Source organism: Pongo abelii, chromosome 9, assembly GCF_028885655.2.
Source record: "Pongo abelii isolate AG06213 chromosome 9, NHGRI_mPonAbe1-v2.0_pri, whole genome shotgun sequence".
Classification (NCBI taxonomy): Eukaryota; Metazoa; Chordata; class Mammalia; order Primates; family Hominidae; genus Pongo; species Pongo abelii.
The window spans coordinates 96762882-96779515 of NC_071994.2; the positions used below are offsets into that span (position 1 = coordinate 96762882).

The following is a 16634-nucleotide window of genomic DNA, read 5'->3' on the forward strand; positions in this document are numbered from 1 at the left end:
GGATATATTTCTCACTTCTAAGAGAAGTAAATGGTGTCTGTTTATAGTGACCTAGCTTTATGACAGCTGTACATCCTCATGCATTTCTCCTTTTTGAGAACAGTCCTAATTAAAATATACTATTCTGCTGTTCCTGTAAGTACATTTGAATTTGTGAAAATATGCAAAATAGATCACCATATTCAGATGGCTCGTAAGTTCTTAGTGCTTTTATCTTTCTTGAAAATATGTTTGTTGTTTATTATGGGATGTGTGTTATGGTGCCAAGCAGGTGACTGAACTTCAAGGGGAACTTGTGTTGAATGCTACTGTATAGAAGACATACATGCAGTAAGGAAGTTTATACAAACCTTTGTTAAAGTTGTTCCTTTGGGCTTTTATGGTGCCATTTAGCGTGCTAAGTCTCCAAACTGAGCTGATTTGTATTCCTGACGTCACCCTGGAACCACGTGGAGGCCAAGCCTAGTAAAAGGAAAATGTATGCTAGGTGGTCACTAGTTCCTTCTTTGAACTGTGATGGTACAAACTGCCTGAACCATGCAGCAGCCCGTGTTTAGTGTCTATAACCAGAACTCATGGTGATTGGTGCATGCAAACCTCAGTTCCCCTATAAGGCTGTGAAAGCAAAATATCTTGGTGCCCCCAAATCACTAAGCTAAAGAGGAAAGTCAAGCTGGGAACTGTTTAGGGCAAACCTGCCTCCCATTCTATTCAAAGCCACCCCTCGGCTCACTGAGATAAATGCATATCTTATTGCCTCCTTTGGAGAGGCAAAACAAGCAAACACATAACTTACATGATTACTGAGCACTCGAATGGTAAGAAGAAATTAAGACCAGCTGGTTGTTAATTTTAACTTTAGCCAAGACAAACCCCAATTCAGCTACTTACTTAGGGATGGGTCTCAGGCTGAAGACTGCTCTCTACCATCCTAGGAACAGGAAAAAAAAATTCATCTTCTCTGTTGAAAATTAGCTCAAACTCCATAAAGATGGAAGTTTACCTACCTTTCATCATCATGGAAGTAGGAAAAACTTGTCTTCCTTGTGCTGGAAGCAAGTAAAACTCCCCCAAAAGAGGGAATTGTACCACAAAGTTAACTTTAGATCTTGACCAAATTTTGGGAAATCAGGGACTCTCTGGAGGGGGTGCTTCCAGGCCCCAGCAAATTGTCCTATTGGTTTGAGCCATAAAGATAGCTCAAACTAGTACCAAGCACCAATATATTTGTCAAAGGTCAGGGGCACCTCCACTCAGAATCCCTTTGTGGTTACCAAAATGTGAACCCCCCAAATCTGAGACAGGTTTTGGTAAATTTGGAAAGTTTGTTTTGCCAAGGTTAAGGATGTGTGCCCATGACACAGCCTCAGGGGGTCCTGATGACATGTGCTAAAAGCTAATATCCAGGATGCGTGTGTGTTTGTATTTAAAAGGCCTTTGTGTTTTTTTTTTTTTTCCTCTCCTAGGACCTCAATCTTTTTTTTTTTTTTTAAGCAAAAGTTTGTTTTTTCTCAGTTGGCTGCATTCTGTTTTCTTCATTTACTGAAGATTTACTTCCTTTCTCTTGCACCCTCTGCTGCATGATGGACCTAAACTAGTTTATAAAAGACTGGGGTTTCTTAAAGAAAATGGAGAAGGTGCCAAACTCCCTTTGGGAAAGAAACGTGTTTTTCCTTATGGAACCCAAAGACTGTAAACAGACAAGTGTGTCTCAGCTTTTAAACTGTTTCCTTTTGTATTGTGTTACCTGATCTACTGACTAAAATAGTTATTGCAACAGAGGCTACTCTTGGGTTCTTAAAGAAGAGTGCAGTTTAGACACTTAGAAATGTCTTTGTTTTAAGAAAGATTTTTTTCTAAGTCCACTATAAAAACATCACATGGTCTAGCTTCAAAATAATTCTTCCTTTTGGAAACCCAGGATTCAGTGTGGGCTCTCCTCAGACCTCAGAGATCCAGTTAAAAGACAGGTAGTCCCTATCTAAATAAAATTGGTCTCCTTATACAGTCCTGATAGGTATTTATAATTTTATGTTTGATTTGGCATCCATCTTTAATCTCCCTCTAGCATACCAGAATTTTTCTCTCCATACCTTATGATGTAAATTTTGCTATTTGATTTTCACCAGAGTTGTTTTCTTTAATAAGCAAATTTAAAGCTATTTAGCTGACATTTGCCTAGGGTTATGAAATAGGTTATCAAGAATCTGAAAGTCTAAGATAGGACAAAAAAAGGTTTTTATACATCTTTAAGATGTACTTCTATCAGCATATCTATTATGTCTATGTATTTATGTGTGGTGCACACAATGTCTCACTACTGAAAATGTATAAAAGAGCTCTAATTAATTGGCTTAAAGAAAAATAAAAGCACTTAATTCAAATACTTTGTCAGAAAAATGAAAGACTAGCCAAATGCTTTGTCAAGTTTACATGACTTAAGTAAAATCTTTAATAAATAAGCTAGCTTTAAAGTTATTGGTAAAGTAATATTAGAAATGCCTTAAGAATTACCAGCATACATTTCTGTTTGCATTTATTGATCAAGCAATTTCATACTTATCCCTGCCAAATACTATAAGGTGTCAAGATTCGGCATAGAGGTTACAAAATCCAAAAGACTTTAAACAGAAAAGGGAGGAAATGTGAAATGAAAATATCTTGGGGTCCCCAAATCACTAAGCTAAAGGGAAAAATCAAGCCGGGAACTTCTTAGGGCATACCGGCCTCCCATTCTATTCAAAGTCACCCTACTGCTCACTGAGATAAATACATATCTGATTGCCTCCTTTGGAGAGGCTAATATGAAACTCAAAATAATGCAACCATTTGACTCTTAACTACCTATGACCTGGAAGTCCCCTCCCCACTTCAAATTATCCTGCCTTTTCCAGACCGAACCAATATTAATTTTACATATGTTGATTGATGTTTTGTCTTTCTAAAATGTATGAAAGCAAGCTGTGCTCTGACTACCTTAGGCACATGTCATCAGGACCTCCTGAGGCTGTGTCACAGGTGCGCGTCCTCAGCCTTGGCAAAATAAACTTTCTAAATTAACTGAGATCTGTCACATTTCTGTATTTTGATATTGGGGTAGTTTCATGGGTATACATTATGAAAATAAGTAATTCAAAATCTAAGCTGTTGGAATTCTAAACTATTTTGAGCCTTAAAGGAATGTGAATTTCAGGGCCTGAGTTGCATGACAGGCAGCTATAACCTAGAAAGTTGTAAACCTTAGTATCTCTGACTATACAGAATCTTTTTCCTTACCTGTGTTGTTTTGTAAAATGCTGCAAATGGCTAAAGGGCACCAGGGAAGACCCCTTCCCTCTCCACTGTTGACTTTTATTATAGATTGACCTCTCTCTTACCTTTCACACAAAGATTTCATGATTGTCACATTGCCTTAAAATGGAATGTTATTCAACTTCTGGGTGATGGGTTCAATCAATTATACCAATCATGGTAGGCATCATACAATATACTTTTGTAACAAACCTGCACATGTAACTCCTTAATCTAAAATAAAAGTTAAAAAAAGAGGCATATCTGCAACATTATTCGTTAAAACTTGGGGGAAAAGATGGAATGTGAAATGTGCTTTTTTTCATTGGAAAGTGCAAGGCTCTTGTATTGGTTCAAACCCTGAGAAAGCACCAACAAACAACACAAGGAGGTATGGAGCAAAATGCTGTTTTAATGAGCACCTGGGTGCAGACAGGCTGAGGCCTAAAATGGCATCAGCCCCAAAAGTGAGGATGGGGCAGGGGTTTTATAGTCTCCTGTAAACAGGAAGTGTCCCATCTCATGTAACTGCTATGTGGTACCCAGATAGCCTCTCTCTCTTGATCTCCAGAGGGTACATGTCTTCCAGCCAGCTCTCTTCCTGCTTCTGCTGTCTTGCTGATGCACACTGCTGGTACAAGGCCACTTGGGACTAGGCCTGAGGAGGGAGGAGTTATTCAGCCTCCCAAGCTTTCAGGCCCCTGGGAGAATCTTTCATTCCTGTCTGTTTGGTTATAGAAAAGGGAAAAGGGATGACTTTCTCAATGGCACCTCGGAAAAAAGAAAAACTTAATTTTTGGGGTATTCTTGAGAGACGGGTTGGTATCCATCATGTCGTTGTAGCAGAAGCATCGTCTGTATTGTCTGGCAATTAACTGTAGTTTCAACAAGAGTTTTAATGGCTTTTATTATCAGTGGGATAATACAGGGGAGAAACAGGAGAAACCCAATGATGAAGATTCCTGTCCCTACCAGAGTTTTAAATCCTCCTCAATTAGACAGCCACTCCCTAGAAGGTTCATCAGGTCTCATCCCTTCCAGATTTGGACTGGTATATGGGTTACTTTTCTGATGTTTGAAGTGATCTCTAGAACTGCTTTTCTGTTATTGTCCATGTGAAGATAACAATTAGAGATATTAAACTTACCACAGACCCCACCCTCTTCTGCTAATAAGTAGTCTAGTGCTAGCCTGTTTTGATAAATTGCTGCAAACATTTGGTTTTGTTGTTGTGCGAGCATTTCCAGAGCTGAGGTGGTTTGGTTAGTGACTATCTCTAGAACAGCCTATAGTCTAATTATTCTATTTAGCATATATATAGGAGTGCAATAACCTCATGAACCATCCTCAGCCCAAGTGGCAGGGCTGTAGTATTCGATGATCCATTGTCGAAGCCATTTGTCCTCTTGCCATCTTTGGCTTCCTCCTACCTTTAAGGATCGTTTTTCTCTGTTTAGGTTATCATATACATGGACTCCAAGGGTGTTGCCCACCTGCTTTGGAAGTAAAAAGAATCCAGGTTTAATTGTGCCTAGCAAACAAATACTTTTCCAGTGATAAGGTAGTCATGAGTAAGCCTGGGTTCTACACATCCAAAAGAATCCATCAGGGGCAATCCATTGTAGGCTGGTGTTCATAGGATTGTCCCATAGTGCACTTAGGCGGGGGTATGTGGCATAAGGGTTAGTGGTGTTTGTACAGTACCAGGACTTTTTGGACAAGACACAATTGAGGTAGCTTAAGTTAGAAGGAGACCAGGCTCCATGGGGTAACCTTGGCCACCACTCTGCTGCAGAGGCATTGACTGTTAGGGTTTGGTGACAGGGACTTTCACCTATGGCGCGATGGGTTTCATCAGTCCACTTGTGGGATATGCACACTGTCCCTCTTACTGGGTTGGTAAATGTCCAGGACTGCAGGCATTCCTGAGGAGTGAAAGTGAGGCTGGGGTTTTGGGATGTTAGTAAGTAAGGGGGAATGTCTATCCCATACCACGGCCACTGTTAACTCATATGAGCTCCCCCACATACCCAGCAATTGAACACATTCATGGTAAGCACGATGCATTCTCCTAGATCTACAAACAGGTTTTTTCCTGGCTTGGGAAGGGAAATACCATGGGTGATTTTGGGGGAAGGAGTTGTTGGTTTTGGCTTTTGCTTTGGCTGTAATCTGTTCTCTTTATGTCCTCTAGCACTTGATTGTTTACTCCCCATTGTCCAATTTTGGTGAAGCAAAGCCACTGCTTACCTTTTAGATATATAGCCCCATCACAACTGCCAGATACTCCTAGATTTTTTACTTTATAATAACTTTTCCCTGATTCAACACATTCCTCGATTAAGGTTCCATAACAGGATTTTTCTATATGAGTATGGTGTGGACAGCAGGGCAGCTACTGACAATATTAGCATTGTGGTGAGGGATATTCCTGTATTAAGACTTTTGGTTGTAAGTGAGGTACAGCAGGTGGTTGGGTAGATACAGGCCATTTCTAAAAGCAGGTGATTAGTCTTCCTTGTGTTTTGGTTCTAAGAAAAAAATTTTTTTGGTTAATTTAAGCTTGGTAGAAGAAATTGGCCTAGACAAACACTTAGTTGTTAATGTTTTGGAGGAAGAAGTAGCCTTGCGGGTGAGTTTGACCCTGGTGCGATGGATCCGATGGGGGAGTCCTTGGACTCTCACTGCAGTTGGCATGCTGAGTGTCACAGTGTAGGGGCCTGTCCACTTCAGTTGTAGTTTTTTGTGAGGGTCGGGTTGGCAGATAAACACGTCTGTGCCTGCAAGACAGTTGAGAGGACAACGAGGTGTCAACAGGGAGAGGCATGGCCTCATTTGCTGCTTCACGAATGAAAGACCATGTCTGGATTAAGGATGGGAGGTAATTCCTGAGTGGCTCAGAATCTGGTAAGGGTGGAGGCCCTAAGACAAAAGTTCGGCCATACATCATTTCAAAGTGACTATAAAAGGAGGGTGCCTTTGTTGTTGCGCAGAGTCTCATGAAGGCAAAAGGGAGATTTTTTGTCCATGACTGATGGGTTTCTAGAGCTAGATTGGTGAGTTGGGCTTTAAGGACAGAGCTGACTTTTTCAACTTTGCCTGGAGATTGACACTTGTAGGGTATGTGGAGAACCCATTTTATTCCCAAGGATATAGAGATGCCTTGGGTAATTTGGCTGTTAAATGCAGGCCTGTTATCAGACTGGATGGATGTTGGGAGTCCAAAATGGGGAATTATATACATGATGAGAGTTTGTGTGATGACATTTGCAGCTTCTGAAGTTGTTGGGAACACTTCTACCCACCTGGAGACTACCCATTCAGACAAAAACTAGAAGATAGGGGAGCCATTTATTGGGCGGCATGTGAGTGAAGTCTCCTTGTCAGTCTTGCCCAGGTACCTGGCCTTGGGCTTGGTGGGTAGGAAAAGGCGGTAGCTGGAGGGAAACCTGGGGTGACATTGAGTGGCAGATAGAGCATGACTGGGTAATTTCTCGAACATGGCTGGAAAGGTGAGGACAAGTGAAAATAGGGCGGAGAAGTTGCAAGAGAGGTTTGTAATCAACATGGAAAGAGTTGTGGAGGCTTTGGAGGATAGGAATTGTTTGAGAATGAGGAAGAATGAAGCACCCTTCCTTGACATACCATAGTCCTTGCTGTTGAAGGTTTTGGGCTTGAAGTCCTCCTTTTCTTCTGAGGAGTAAAGAGGAGAGAACAAGGACAGGGACGGAAACTGGCATTGCACAGGTTACAGGGCTACTTGTTTGGCTACCTGATCTGCTAGAGCATTTCCAGCCGATGTAGGATTGTCTGGGGCTTGGTGGCCCCTGCAATGAATGATGGCAACTTTCTGTAGGAGTCTGGCAGCTTGAAGGAGCTTGCTGATGAGACAGCCATTTATGACAGGGATTTTTTTGCAGTTATGGAACCCTGTTCTTTCCAGATGGATGAGTGTGAGTGCACTATGTGGAATGCATAATGAGAATCTGAATATATGTTAATTTGTTGTCTGGTTGCTATCATGAATGCTCAAGTGAGGGTGATGGGTTCAGCTTTTTGGGAGGTGGTTCCTAGGGGGAGCGGATTGGCTTCAATAGTGTGTGCGTGGGGTGACACTATAGCATAGCCAGCATGTCAGCGTCCTTGATGTAGGAAGGAGCTGCCATCTACAAACCAAGTAAAGGAGGCATTTGGAAGGGGTTGGTCTGTTAGGTTTGGAAAAGGTATAAGAAAGGTTTGAACAGTGTCTACATAGATGTGTGCAGGGTCTTGGGAGGTAGTAGCTTCAAGTAGGAGCATGGCTGGGTTTAAACAGGAGCTGGTTAGCACGGTGATTTGGGGAGTTTCTATGAATAAAGCACACAGTTGGAGGAGATGTGAGGCAGAGATGAGACTTAGTACACTGCAGTGAGCTAGCATGTCTTTGATGTTATGGGTTGAATAAACTGTTAGGTTGGCAGGAAGAGATAGTTTTAGGCTTTCAAGGGTGAAGACAGCAGCTGCCACCAGTGCTTGGAGGCAGGCAGGCCATTTGAGAACTGTGGTTTCAAGCTGTTTGGAGAGGTAGGCAATAACCTGGAGGGTGGGTCCCTTAGACTGGGTTAGAATACCTAGTGCAACTCCATGCCATTTGTCAGTATAGAAGGAGAAAGTTTTGATGAGGTCTCAGAGGGTGAGGATGGGGGCTGAGATGAGAGCCTTTTGGAGTAGACAGAAAGGTTGGGTAATAGGCTGTGCTGGTTTTAAAGGCTCATGGAGAGGGCCTTTAGCAGCTTGGTAAAATGGTTTGGCAAGTAGAGCGAAGGAGGGAACCCAGAGCCTAAAATATCCCACTAGTCCTAGAAAAGAGAGAATTTCTTGCTTAGTTTGTGGAGGTGGGAGGGACTGAAGGAGGGATATGTGGTCAGTTGTGAGCCCTCGGGTTTGCAGGGTAAGGGCTAGGCCTAGGTAGGTGACTGAGGGGGTGCATATTTGTGCTTTTTAAGGGAGATCTGATGCCCCCGCTCTGTCAGGAAGTTTAAAAGAGAGATAGTATGGGCATTGCAGTCTTTTTGAGAGGGGCTACACAGGAACAGATCATCAACACAGTGAAGGAGAATGGACGGTTTTAGGGATAAGGTACAGAGGTCGCAAGCAAGGGCCTGTCCAAAAAGGTGGGGTTGTCTCTAAAACCTTGAGGTAGTACACACCAGGTGAGCTGATGTGAAAGGTAAGTGTTGGGGTCTTCCCATGTAAAGGCAAAGAGGTCTTGAGAATCAGGGTTCAAAGGAATAGTGAAAAAAGCATGCTTTAGGTCTAGGGCAGAAAAATGGGTGGTATTGGAGGGAATTGCAGAAAGTAAAGTGTATGGGTTAGGAACTACTGGATATATTGGGAGTACAGCTTGGTTAATGAGCCTGAGGTCCTAGACTAAGCGACAAGTTCCATCTGGCTTAACAGGTAGAATTGGTGTGTTAAAAGAGGAGTTTGTTGGACAGAGTAGGTGACTGGCAAGGAGGCAAGAAATGATAGGCTTTAGGCCTACAAGAGGTGCTTGGGGGATTGGAAACTGCTTCTGTGATAGGAACTGGGTGGGGTTTTTAAGGGTAATGTGGACAGGGGTGTGGTGTTTCATGACTGAGGATGTGGAAGTATCCCAAACAGCAGGGTTAACTATGGATGGGGGATTAGGAAAGGCTGCATGTTTTAGGGTGGGAGGTTGGAGGAGTAGAAGAAAGCTAGAAGCACTGTAGGGGTCTGGGTGGAGGTGTCGGGTACCATGGGGAACATGGACATGGAGAGTAGTGTGGAGTTTTGAAAGGATGTCTCTGCCTAGGATCAGAGTTGGGCATGAGAGCAGGACTAAGAAAGAATGAGTGAAGGAAAAGGTGTGAAGGGAGCAGAAGAGTGGAGGGGTGGCTCAGGGCTTGGAGACTTGTCCATCAATTCCCACAACAGAGACTTGGGAAGACTAGGTGGGTCTTGAAAATTAGGTAAAGCACAGTAGGTTGCCTCGGTATCAATTAAAAAACATACTGGTGACATAGGATTAAAGAACACTCCTGAGGGCAGCCAAGATGGCCAAACAGGAACAGCTCTGGTCTACAGCTCCCAGCGTGAGTGACGCAGAAGACGGGTGATTTCTGCATTTCCATCTGAGGTACCGGGTTCATCTCACTAGGGAGTGCCAGAGAGTGGGCGCAGGACAGTGGGTGCATAGCACTGTGCATGAAACAAAGCAGGGCGAGGCATTGCCTCACTCAGGAAGTACAAGGGATCAGGGAGTTCCCTTTCTTAGTCAAAGAAAGGGGAGACAGACAGCACCTGGAAAATTGGGTCACTCCCACCCTAATACTGTGCTTTTCTGACCGGCTTAAAAAACGGCGCACCAGGAGTTTATATCCCGCACCTGGCTCAGAGGATCCTATGCCCACAGAGTCTGGCTGATTGCTAGCACAGCAGTCTGAGATCAAACTGCAAGATGGCAGCGAGGCTGGGGGAGGGGCGCCCACCATTGCCCAGGCTTGCTTAGGTAAACAAAGCAGGTGGAAAGCTCGAACTGGGTGGAGCCCACCACAGCTCAAGGAGGCCTGCCTGCCTCTGTAGGCTCCATCTCTGGGGACAGGGCACAGACAAACAAAAAGACAGCAGTAACTTCTGCAGACTTAAATGTCCCTGTCTGACAGATTTGAAGAGAGCAGTGGTTCTCCCAGCATGCAGCTGGAGATCTGAGAATGGGCAGACTGCCTCCTCAAGTGGGTCCCTGACCCCTGACCCCCAAGCAGCCTAACTGGGAGGCACCCCCCAGTAGGGGCAGACTGACACCTCACATGGCCGGGTACTGCTCTGAGACAAAACTTCCAGAGGAATGATCAGACAGCAGCATTCGCAGTTCACAAAAATCCACTGTTCTGCAGCCACCGCTGCTGATACCCAGGCAAACAGGGTCTGGAGTGGACCTCTAGCAAACTCCAACAGACCTGCAGCTGAGGGTCCTGTTTGGACATCCACACCAAAAACCCATCTGTACATCACCATCATCAAAGACCAAAAGTAGAGAAAACCACAAAGATGGGGGAAAAAGCAGAGCAGGAAAGCTGGAAACTCTAAAAAGCAGAGCGCCTCTCCTCCTCCAAAGGAATGCAGTTCCTCACCAGCAACGGAACAAAGCTGGATGGAGAATGACTTTGACTTGTTGAGAGAAGAAGGCTTCAGATGATCAAACTACTCCGAGCTACAGGAGGAATTTCAAACCAAAGGCAAAGAAGTTAAAAACTTTGAAAAAAATTTAGAAGAATATAACTAGAATAACCAATAGAGAGAAGTGCTTAAATGAGCTGATGGAGCTGAAAGCCAAGCCTCCAGAACTACATGAAGAATGCAGAAGCCTCAGGAGCTGATGCGATCAACTGGAAGAAAGGGTATCAGTGATGGAAGATCAAATGAATGAAATGAAGCAAGAAGGGAAGTTTAGAGAAAAAAGAATAAAAAGAAACAAACAAAGCCTCCAAGAAATATGGGACTATGTGAAAAGACCAAATCTACGTCTGATTGGTGTACCTGAAAGTGATGGGGAGAGTGGAACCACGTTGGAAAACACTCTGCAGGATATTATCCAGGAGAACTTCCCCAATCTAGCAAGGCAGGCCAACATTCAGATTCAGGAAATACAGAGAACTCCACAAAGATACCCCTCGAGAAGAGCAACTCCAAGACACATAATTGTCAGATTCACCAAAGTTGAAATGAAGGAAAAAATGTTAAGGGCAGCCAGAGAGAAAGGTGGGGTTACCCACAAAGGGAAGCCCATCAGACTAACAGCTGATCTCTCAGCAGAAACTCTACAAGCCAGAAGAGAGTGGGGGCCAATATTCAACACTCTTAAAGAAAAGAATTTTCAACCCAGAATTTCATATCCAGCCAAATTAAGCTTCATAAGTGAAGGAGAAATAAAATACTTTACAGACAAGCAAATGCAGAGAGATTTTGTCACCACCAGGCCTGCCCTACAAGAGCTCCTGAAGGAAGCACTAAACATGGAAAGGAACAACCAGTACCAGCCACTGCAAAATCATGCCAAATTGTAAAGACCATCCAGGCTAGGAAGAAACTGCATCAACTAATGAGCAAAATAACCAGCTAACATCATAATGACAGGATAAAATTCACACATAACAATAGTAACTTTAAATGTAAATGGGCTAAATGGTCCAATTAAAAGACACAGACTGGCAAATTGGATAAAGAGTCAAGACCCATCAGTGTGCTGTATTCAGGAAACCCATCTCACGTGCAGAGACACACATAGGCTCAAAATAAAAGGATGGAGGAAGATCTACCAAGCAAATGGAAAACCAAAAAAGGCAGGGGTTTCAATCGTAGTCTCTGATAAAACAGACTTTAAACCAACAAAGATCAAAAGAGACAAAGAAGGCCATTACATAATGGTAAAGGGATCAATTCAACAAGAAGAGTTAACTATCCTAAATATATATGCACCCAATACAGGAGCACCCAGATTCATAAAGCAAGTCCTTAGAGACCGACAAAGAGACTTAGACTCCCACACAATAATAATGGGAGACTTTAACACCCCACTGTCAACATTAGACAGATCAACGAGACAGAAAGTTAACAAGGATACCCAGGAATTGAACTCAGCTCTGCAGCAAGTGGACCTAATAGACATCTACAGAATTCTCCACCCCAAATCAATAGAGTAAACATTTTTTTCAGCACCACACCACACCTATTCCAAAATTGACCACATAGTTGGAAGTAAAGCTCTCCTCAGCAAATGTAAAAGAACAGAAATTATAACAAACCGTCTCTCAGACCACAGTGCAATCAAACTAGAACTCAGGATTAAGAAACTCACTCAAAATTGCTCAACTACATGGAAACTGAACAACCTGCTCCTGAATGACTACTGGGTACATAACAAAATGAAGGCAGAAATAAAGATGTTCTTTGAAACCAACGAGAAGAAAGATACAACATACCAGAATCTCTGGGACACATTCAAAGCAGTGTGTAGAGGGAAATTTATAGCACTAAATGCCCACAAGAGAAAGCAGGAAAGATCCAAAATTGACACCCTGACATCACAATTAAAAGAACTAGAAAAGCAAAAGCAAACACATTCAAAAGCTAGCAGAAGGCAAGAAATAACTAAAATCAGAGCAGAACTGAAGGAAATAGAGACACAAAAAACCCTTCAAAAAATTAATGAATCCAGGAGCTGGTGTTTTGAAAGGATCAACAAAATAGACTGCTAGCAAGACTAATAAAGAAGAAAAGAGAGAAGAGTCAAATACATGCAATAAAAAATGATAAAGGGGATATCACCACTGATCCCACAGAAATACAAACTACCATCAGAGAATACTACAAACACCTCTATGCAAATAAACTAGAAAATCTAGAAGAAATGGATAAATTCCTTGACACATACATCCTCCCAAGACTAAACCAGGAAGAAGTTGAATCTCTGAATAGACCAATAACAGGCTCTGAAATTGTGGCAATAATCAATAGCTTACCAACCAAAAAGAGTCCAGGACCAGATGGATTCACAGCTGAATTCTACCAGAGGTACAAGGAGGAACTGGTACCATTCCTTCTGAAACTATTCCAATCAATAGAAAAAGAAGGAATCCTCCCTAACTCATTTTATGAGGCCAGCATCATCCTGATACCAAAGCCGGGCAGAGACACAACCAAAAAAGAGAATTTTAGACCAATATCCTTGATGAACATTGATGCAAAAATCCTCAATAAAATACTGGCAAACTGAATCCAGCAGCACATCAAAAAGCTTATCCACCATGATCAAGTGGGCTTCATCCCTGGGATGCAAGGCTGGTTCAATATACACAAATCAATAAATGTAATCCAGCATGTAAACAGAACCAAAGACAAAAACCACATGATTATCTCAATAGATGTAGAAAAGGCCTTTGACAAAATTCAACAATGCTTCATGCTAAAAACTCTCAATACATTAGGAATTTATGGGACGTATCTCAAAATAATAAGAGCTATCTATGACAAACCCACAGCCAATATCATACTGAATGGACAAAAACTGGAAACACTCCCTTTGAAAACTGGCACAAGACAGGGATGCCCCCTCTCACCACTCCTATTCAACATAGTGTTGGAAGTTCTGGCCAGGGCAATCAGGCAGGAGAAGGAAATAAAGGATATTCAATTAGGAAAAGAGGAAGTCAAATTGTCGCTGTTTGCAGATGACATGATTGTATATCTAGAAAAACCCATAGTCTCAGCCCAAAATCTCCTTAAGCTGATAGGCAACTTCAGCAAAGTCTCAGGATACAAAATCAATGTACAAAAATCACAAGCATTCTTATACACCAATAACAGACAAACAGAGAGCCAAATCATGAGTGAACTCCCATTCACAATTGCTTCAAGGAGAATAAAATACCTAGGAATCCAACTTACAAGGGACGTGAAGGACCTCTTCAAGGAGGACTACAAACCACTGCTCAATGAAATAAAAGAGGATACAAAGAAATGGAAGAACGTTCCACGCTCATGGGTAGGAAGAATCAATATCATGTAAATGGCCATACTGCCAAGGTAATTTATAGATTCAATGCCATCCCCATCAAGCTACCAATGACTTTCTTCACAGAATTGGAAAAAACTACTTTAAAGTTCATATGGAACTAAAAAAGAGCCCGCATCGCCAAGTCAATCCTAAGCCAAAAGAACAAAGCTGGAGACATCACGCTACCTGACTTCAAACTATACTACAAGGCTACAGTAACCAAAACAGCATGGTACTGGTACCAAAACAGAGATATAGATCAATGGAACCGAACAGAGCCCTCAGAAATAACACCACATATCTACAACTATCTGATCTTTGACAAACCTGAGAAAAACAAGCAATTGGGAAAGGATTCCATATTTAATAAATGGTGCTGGGAAAACTGGCTAGACATATGTAGAAAGCTGAAACTGGATCCCTTCCTTACACCTTATACAAAAATTAATTCAAGATGGATTAAAGACTTAAACGTTAGACCTAAAACCATAAAAACCCTAGAAGAAAACCTAGGCATTACCATTCAGGACATAGGCATGGGCAAGGACTTCATATCTAAAACACCAAAAGCAATGGCAACAAAAGCCAAAATTGACAAATGGGATCTAATTAAACTAAAGAGCTTCTGCACAGCAAAAGAAACTACCATCAGAGTGAACAGGCAACCTACAAAATGGGAGAAAATTTTCACAACCTACTCATCTGACAAAGGGCTAATATCCAGAATCTACAATGAACTCCAACAAATTTACAAGAAAAAGACAAACGACCCCATCAAAAAGTGGGCGAAGGACATGAACAGACACTTCTCAAAAGAAGACATTTATGCAGCCAAAAAACACATGAAAAAATGCTCACCATCACTGGCCGTCAGAGAAATGCAAATCAAAACCACAATGAGATACAATCTCACACCAGTTAGAATGGCGATCATTAAAAAGTCAGGAAACAACAGTTGCTGGAGAGGATGTGGAGAAATAGGAACACTTTTACACTGTTGTTGGGACTGTAAACTAGTTCAAACCATTGTGGAAGTCAGTGTGGCGATTCCTCAGGGATCTAGAACTAGAAATACCATTTGACCCAGCCATCCCATTACTGGGTATATACCCAAAGGACTATAAGTCATGCTGCTATAAAGACACATGCACACGTATGTTTATTGTGGCTCTATTCACAATAGCAAAGACTCGGAACCAAGACAAATGTCCAACAATGATAGACTAGGTTAAGAAAATGTGGCACATATACACCATGGAATACTATACAGCCATAAAAAATGAAGAGTTCATGTCCTTTGTAGGGACATGGATGAAATTGGAAATCATCATTCTCAGTAAACTATCGCAAGAACAAAACACCAAACACCGCATATTCTCACTCATAGGTGGGAATTGAACAATGAGAACACATGGACACAGGAAGGGGAACATCACACTCTGGGGACTGTTGTGGGGTGGGGGAAGGGGGGAGGGATAGCATTAGGAGATATACCTAATGCTAAATGATGAGTTAATGGGTGTAGCACACCAGCATGGCACATGTATACATATGTAACTAACCTGCACATTGTGCACATGTACCCTAAAACTTAAAGTATAATAATAAAAAAAAAACAGAAACCAAAAAAACATACTGGCCTACTTGCCACCATCAGGGTTACCCTTGGCTCAGATAAAGAGATAGTAGTTGGCAGAGTGTCCAATGCAGGGCATCATCAGTATACAGCGGCAACGCCAAGGAGATCCAAGTAGGAGGTTTTGGCTGGCTCAGGAAGGGATGGGGGTAGTCCTTCCAGAGGCCACTCACAGTCTGACTTCCAGTGGGGTCCTCTGCTGAAGAGGCATGACCTGATGTGCTCACCTGGGCATTGTCTGGACCAGTGGCCTTCATTGCCACACTTGAAACGGGTGCCAGGTGAAGGTGGATTACTAGGAGGCTTCTGTGTGGAGCTGTGGCCTTGTGGGTGTGCAGGGCCCTGATTGCGGAGGCAAGCATTTGAAATTCTGCCTGTTTTTGCCTTTTATCTTCCTCATGATGATTGTTAAAGACTTTGAAGGCTAAATTAAGAAGGTCTTATTGTGGGGTTTGAGGGCTGTCATCAAGCTTCCGAAGCTTGTGCTGGATATCGGCGGTGGATTGAGAGATGAATAGAAGGTTTAAAATAGTGGTTCCTTCTGGGCTGGCTGGGTATAGGTTGGTATGTTTTCTCATGGCTTCAGTTAAATGAGAGAGGAAAAGGGCTGGGCTTTTGTCAGGACCTTAGGCAATTTCTGAAAGTTTTTCATAGTTTACTGCTTTATGGGCACCCTTTTTGAGTCCTGCAAGGAGACACACAATCATGTGGTCTCGATGGTGGTGCCCAGGGGCCCCATCTTGATAATCCCAATGGGGGTCCTGGTTGGGGACTGCCTCTATGCCAGTAGGCTGGGTAGGAGCCTGGTGATGAATTTTATCAGCATGCACCTGAGCTAGGGTCCAGATACAATCCTGGTCTTCTGGGGTGAGGGTGGAAAAGAGGATAATGTAGAGGTCATGCCAAATTAGTTCATAAGAGTGGGTGAGGTACTGAAACTCTCTAATATAAGAGGTAGGGTCTTCTGGAAATGAACTGAGTCTTTTGTTAATTTGAGAGAGATCAGTGAGGGAGAATGGAACATGAACTCTAACTATACCTTCAGTTCCTGCTCCTTCCTAAAGGGAGCACTCTAGCACAGGTGCTGAAGTAAGGGTGGGGCATGGGCCAAAGATGGCACCTGAGTGAGTATGGGTGGGAGAAAAAGAAGAA

General features: G+C 42.6%; 1 pseudogene; it reads right to left on the reverse strand.

Moving 5' to 3' along the window:
- Positions 1 to 4625: 4625 nt before the first annotated feature.
- LOC134762135 (suppressyn-like) lies at positions 4626 to 5865 on the reverse strand (annotated as a pseudogene).
- Positions 5866 to 16634: the final 10769 nt, after the last annotated feature.